Genomic DNA, 7,045 nt, shown 5'->3' with positions numbered 1-7,045 from the left:
TAGTTTTTTTTATCACAGTTTAAAATTAGTCTTTTTTTTTTAAATTTAATTAATTTCAAAATATTTTTTTTCTTTCTTTCCTTTTAAGCTTATATGTGTAATTATTATGTTTATGATGTATATATTTGTTACCTTATATATATATATACGTATATATATTATATTTCTATACATATTTTATAATTTATATATATATATATATATACATATATGCAATCATTATCTTTATGGTCTATATTTATTAACTTATATATATATGTACGTATATATATTATACTTTCTACCCATATTTTTATAATTTCTATATATATTTTCTTTATTCTCATAAATGTATTATATATAAATATTTTTATATAAATTTTATAGCTTTTTTAAAAAATTTCAATGTATATATTATGCGTTTTTCCTTTATATTTTTGTTCATTTGTTTGTTGATTTATGTTTTCATATTTTTTGATACTTTGCATATCATTGGTTTTTTAAATTTTTATTTATTTATTTGTTTATCTTATTTATATACAATTGACGTATTTATTATTGTTATTTGTAATTGCAATATTTATACATGCATTCAACATAACATTACATCATTTTACTCAATTTTAAAAAATAGAAAGTTTTCCAAATTGAGATAATGCTCGTATTTAGAATTTTCAAGGGAATTGAGCCCTAACGTATTGGGTTCTGATTTTCTTTGTTAAATCCAATAATCGAGCATTTCTCTTTAATCAAAAAATAAGAATTCATTATTGGGAATTCAACACGTTGTGTCCTAACGTATTGGATGTGACGCATTGATTTCTCGAAATGAAAATTTTTTTTATCATAAAGGAAATATTCCGAATTTGGGATTTTAAAAGAATTGTGCCCTAACGTATTGGGTGTGATTTCTTAAATCTTGGATAAGTGGATGTTCTTTTAAAGTAAAGGAAATATTCCGAGTTTAGAATTCTAGAGGAATCGTGCCCTAACGTATTGGGTGTGATTTCTTAAATCTTGGATAAGCGGATATTCTTTTAAAGTTTTATTGTACAAGTATTTTAGCCCAATTCATTTTTTGGGGAAAATTAAAATGCTGTGCCCTAACGCATTGGGTGTGGTATCTTCTTTCTCTGAAATAATAAAGGTCTTAATACGTAGCCTTTTAAGTTTTGCTAAGGATTACGTTTTTCCAAATTCTCGACCTTAAGACATTAATTAATTATCTCGACCTTAAGACATTAATTAATTAACTAGGTACCAATTTTTGGGCGTTACGAGGGTGCTAATCCTTCCTCGTACGTAACCGATTCCCGAACACGTTTTCTAAACTCGTAGACCAAAGCTATTTTTTAGGTGATCCAATCACACCCTAATAAAATATTGGTGGCGACTCCCAATTTTCATTTTTTTAAGTCAACAACCCAAAATTTTTTGTTCTCAAAAAAATGGTTTCGACATAATTCATGGGTTGGTAATTAAAATTCGAGTTCAAAATAACATCCAACATCGTTTTGATCAATTCAATTCAAAGGATAACATATTAAGAAATAATGGAAGAACTTAAGAAGATGGTTGTCGCCAAACCAATCCACAATCCAGTAGCACAGTATCCTGTGGGGGATGAGAGGGACTACCTTCAGCTTCCGCTTTCCGTCTCTATTTAGTCGCGACCCTCTATTGTTGCCTCTGGATCTCCACACTTTTTAGGGTTTCTTCCTTTGACTTTTTATAAGCATTTCTTCCTAAGATAGCTCCAAAAACTCACCATATCTTCTATTTTTTAGGCAGATTTTTCTGGTACAAATAAAGTTGGGCTGAGACTGGTATGCAGTTGACTCGGACATCTTCTTAAATTGCCATAGCATACAAGGTGGAAAACTGTTCAAACTTTTGCCCTGACAACCCTTCACTCATTTATTTATTTCTCTACATCTTGCACCTTCGAAACCACCAAACACAACCCTTCCACACACAATTAAAAGTATCTAACATGTAAACACAGTCCAAGTTCCTAATACAAATGATAAAAATATTACTAAAATGTCTTAACATGCCACTAAATATACCCAAGTACAAGCAATTAGCTAGGTCTAAAGGAATAAAATATATTATCAAAGGGCATAATCCAAGTAGGATAAAGCTACTTTGTTACTAAAAGGGAAAAAATTTATCAACTACTTCATTATCATTCAATCTTAGTGAACAGGTGGAAATTTAAGTTGGTAATTGAAAACAATGTTTTAGAATATAAACCAACGAGTCATTATCAGAAGCTTTGTGGTAGAAACTAACTTCGGTCTAGTTATAATCATTACCCAGAACATACCATTATGTGACAAAGGAAATTTATTCCAATAAGACATCTGAGTGTTTCTACCACAATCTTTTGCAGCTTTATCAAGTGCAAACAGATCGTTTAACTAGTGAGACTTTAAAGGACCATATGCAAGAGCAACTATGTAGGAAAAAGAAATAATTAGAATCAAACAACTGCAAGATAAATAAGCAAAATAAACAAGTCTAATGTTATACTAGCAATTTGATTTTTCTAGATTGGGAACTAACAGGAATTTGAAAATCGTTTCCCAAATATTAGACCAGATTTTCTACTCAACATACAATACACTATAGATTCCAAACTACCACAAAATGGATAAGCAAAGTTTATCATAGATTTAAGTAAGAACCCAGATATCAAAATAACCATATTCTCAACTGTAAAATTCAACACTACACAAAGTCGTGCTCATTGCAAAGACATAAAGATATAATAAAAGTGATATCAACAATAAAGCATAAGAATCAAGTCAATAAATTATTTTTATGTCCCTATATTCCCTTCCTTAGCATAAATCGAACACAAATTTCACTAGGAACAACTGGAAACCACATAGAAATTGATTTGTTCAAATTTCCTCAGTAACCAAATATGAACAAATGAAACTCTATCAATGTACTTAATCATGAAAACCTGTTACATAATACAATATGGATGAAAAACCTTAAATAGAACAAAGCAAAAGGGGGTAAAACAATCTAATCGAATCGAATATATTTGTTCGAATATATTTAGTATACAAGTATCAAACACATACCCATATATGACGCTCATTACTAAATACATGAAACATAAAAGTGTATGCATTTCATTCCTAAGGAAAGAAAGACAAGTAAATAGTATCATTCATTTCATCTTTGAATAAATAATGACAAAGTGCAGCTACCTTACATGCAAAACTGCAAAGAAAGAAGATAGAATGCTATCAAAGTTCATGCACATACATACACACACCCAAAGGTAATAACCTATGTATTAGAAAATCAAAAGCTGTCTTTATTATGTCAATAAGCACTACCTAAAAATCCATCTAAAGCCATTGTAAAACAACCAACAAATATAAGTCTCATCCAAGCAACAAGTTCAGTGTTAAGGACTTTATCAGAAAGGCATAAACCAAACAACGAAAAAAACGTAATCTTGAGAAAACAACAATAATAAAAACAATCAATGATTTTCAAAAATGAAACTAAAAAAACAAAACAAAGAAAAAAAAGGAATGAAAATATATTTAAAAAGGAGAGAAACTAACGTTGATAAAATGTAGAAGAAAAACAACTTCATAAAATAAGTGTGCCGAAATTGCAAAACTACAAAGAAAGAAGGAAGAATGTGTGTATGGTTTGGGAATACTCAAGTTTTGATGAAATAATGTGTTCACTGGAAAAGATACTTAATCAGTGAACATATGGAAATTTTAGTTGGTAATTGAAAACAATGTTATAAAATATAAATCAGTGAGTCATTATCAAAAGTTTTGTGGTAAAACTAACTTCAGTTTGGTTATAATAAATACCAAGAACATCTATTATGTGGTAAAGAAATATCAAATTACATTTATTCTAATAAGAAATTTGAGTGTTTCTACCACATTCTTCTGCAGCTTTATCAGGTGTAAACAGATCATTCAACAAGTGAGACTTTAAAGGACCATATGCAAGACCAATTATGAAACAAAAAGAAATAATCAGCATCAAGCAACTGCAAGATAAACAAGCAAAATAAACCTGTATAATGTTATACCAGCAATTTGATTTGTCCAGATTGAAAACTAATAAGAATTTTAAAAATTGTTTCCCTGACATTAGACCAAATTTTTTACTCAACATACAATATACTAAAGGTTATAAACTACCACAAAATGGATAAGCAAAGTTTATCATAGCTTTAAGTAAGAACTTAGATATCATAATAACCATATTCCCAATTGTAAACTTCAACAATGCACAAAGTCGTGCTCATTGTAAAGATATACAGATTTAATAAAACTGATATCAACAATAAAGGTTAAGAATCAAGTCAATCAACTATTTCTATGTCTCTATATTCCTTTCCTTAGCATACATCGAACACGAATTTCACTAGGAACTACTGGAAACCACATAGAAATTGATTTGTTTAAATTTTCTCAACAACAAAACATGTAAGTTCAGTGTTAAGGACTTTATTAGAAAGGCATAAACTAAACAACAAAAAAATGTAATCTTGAAAAAAAAAACAACAACAACAATAACAATCAATAATTTTTGAAACTGAAACTAAAAAAATAAGAAAAACAAAGGAAAAAGGAATGAAAAATATTTAAAAAGAAGAGAAACTAACATTGATAAAATGTAGAAGAAAAACAACTTGATAAGGTGAGTGTGTCGAGATTGCAAAATTGCAAAGAAAGAAGACAGAATGCATGTATGGTTAGGGAATACTCAAGTTTTGATGAAATGATGTGTTCACTGGAAAATATATTTAATCAGTGAACAAGTGGAAATTTTAGTTGGTAATTGAAAACAATGTTATAGAATATAAATCAATGAGTCATTATTAGAAGCTTTGTGGTAAAAATTAACTTCAGTCTGGTTATAATCATTACCCAGAACATACCATTATGTGGCAAAGGAAATTTTTGTTCGATGTATTGCCCTTCTAATAAAGATAAACTTATAATGTTCCATTCTTCCTTTCCTTAGGATACATCGAACAAAAATTTCACTAGGAACTACTGGAACCTACATAAAAATTGATTTGTTTAAATTTTCTCAGCAACTAAACATGTAAGTTTAGTGTTAAGGACTTTATTAGAAGGGCATAAACCAAACAACAACAAAAAATGTAATCTTGAAAACAACAACAACAACAATAATAACAATCACTGATTTTCGAAACTAAAACTAAAAAACCAAATAAGAAAAAAAACAAAGGAAGAATGGAACGAAAAAATTTAAAATAGAGAGAAAGTAACCTTGATAAAATGTAGAAGAAAAACAACAACTTGATAAGGTGTGTGTGTCGGGATTGGAAAAATGCAAAGAAAGAAGACAGGATGCATGTATGGTTAGGGAATACTCAAGTTTTGACGAAATGATGTGTTGACTTGAAAATATACTTAATCAGTGAACAGGTGGAAATTTTAGTTGGTAATCGAACATAATGTTATAGAATATAAATTAGCGAGTCATTATAAGAAGCTTTGTAGTAGAAACTAACTTCGGTCCTGTTATAATCATTACCCAGAACATACCATTATGTGGTAAAGGAATATCAAATAACATTTATTCTTATAAGAAATATGAGTGTTTCTACCACATTCTTTTGCAACTTTATCAAGTGCAAACGGATCATTCATCAAGTGAGAATTTAAAGGACCATATGCAAGAGCAACTATGAAGCAAAAAGAAATAATTAGCGTCAAGCAACTACAAGATAAACAAGCAAAATAAACTAGTATAATGTTATACTAGCAATTTGATTTGTCTAGATTGAAAATCAACAAGAGTTTTGAAAATAGTTTCCCTGACATTAGACCAGATTTTCTACTCAACATACAATACACTATAGAATCCAAACTACCACAAAATGGATAAGAAAAGTTTATCATAGCTTTAAGTAAGAACCCAGATATCAGAATAACCATATTCCCAATTGTAAAATTCAACACTGTACAAAGTTGTGCTTATTGAAAGGACATAAAGATATAATAAAAGCGATATCAACAATAAAGCTTAAGAATCAGGTCAATCAACTATTTTTGTCTTTATATTCCCTTCCTTAGCATACATCGAACACAAATTTCACTAGGAACTACTTGAAGCCACATAGAAATTGATTTTTTTAAATTTTCTCAGCAACCAAACTTGTAAGTTCAGTATTGAGGACTTTATCAGAAGGGCATAAATGAAACATCGAAAAAAATGTAATCTCGAAAAAATAACAACAACAATAAAAAAAAAACAATTAACGATTTTTGAAACTGAAACTAAAAAAAAAGAACAAATAAGAAAAAATAGAGGAAAAAAGAAACGAAAAAAAGATTTAAAAAGGAGAGAAACTAACCTTGATAAAATGTAGAAGAAAAATAACAACTTGATGAAGTGAGTGTATCAGGATCGCAAAACTGCAAAGAAAGAAAGCAAAATGCGTGTATGGTTTGGGAATACTCAAATTTTGATGAAATTATGTGTTCACCGGAAAATATACTTACTCACGAAATCCTGTTACAGAAAATAATGAGGTTGAAAAACCCTAAATAGAACAAAGCAAAAGAGGATAAAACAATTTAGGGGCAAAGTCATACAAGTGGAGTAGCTAACCTGTTTCTTTGGATAATATAATGCTGGTGGACGAATGATAATGGTGACCTGGTGGACATCGTACAGTGGTGAGTGTTTCGAGATTGCAAAACTGCAAAGAAAGAAGGCAGAATGCGTGTATCAAAAAATACTCAAAATTGACCCAAAATACAGTGGAAGCGACAGTCCTTTTTTTCTTTTTCTTTTGGATTTTTTTCAAAATTGACCCAAAATTATTGAGTAATTACAATAATGACTCATTTGCAAAATCTTGTATGAAAAAAGCATTTGCTAGCGGCACCACCCCGTCATAATCAAACAATCATCAGCTTTTCTAAAAAAAAAATTTGGGTGTCGTGGTTGTCACTAGTGACACAGAAATAAAATGTGATTATATAAAATGTTCAGAGATTTAATGAAGCAATTATGTTTTTTAGATTGG

At 29.3% G+C, this 7,045-nt stretch overlaps 1 long non-coding RNA gene across 3 annotated transcripts; it reads right to left on the bottom strand.

The window, feature by feature from the left end:
- Positions 1 to 1,431: 1,431 nt before the first annotated feature.
- Positions 1,432 to 6,811, bottom strand: LOC105798843 (uncharacterized). 3 transcript variants are annotated; one of them, XR_001135388.2, is made up of 4 exons: positions 6,625 to 6,811; positions 6,516 to 6,525; positions 6,368 to 6,428; positions 1,432 to 1,993 (listed from the first exon to the last, which is right to left on the bottom strand). It is a non-coding gene; the product is annotated as an uncharacterized LOC105798843 (long non-coding RNA). The 3 variants fall into 3 exon arrangements; XR_001135386.2 differs by lacking the exon at positions 6,516 to 6,525 and having other exon boundaries at positions 6,625 to 6,785; XR_008198101.1 differs by lacking the exons at positions 6,368 to 6,428; positions 6,516 to 6,525; positions 6,625 to 6,811 and adding an exon at positions 5,277 to 6,361.
- Between the last annotated feature and the right edge of the window lie 234 nt (positions 6,812 to 7,045).

This window comes from Gossypium raimondii, chromosome 7 (genome assembly GCF_025698545.1).
Source record: "Gossypium raimondii isolate GPD5lz chromosome 7, ASM2569854v1, whole genome shotgun sequence".
NCBI lineage: Eukaryota > Viridiplantae > Streptophyta > Magnoliopsida > Malvales > Malvaceae > Gossypium > Gossypium raimondii.
This window is presented reverse-complemented; position numbering and strand designations above follow the sequence as displayed.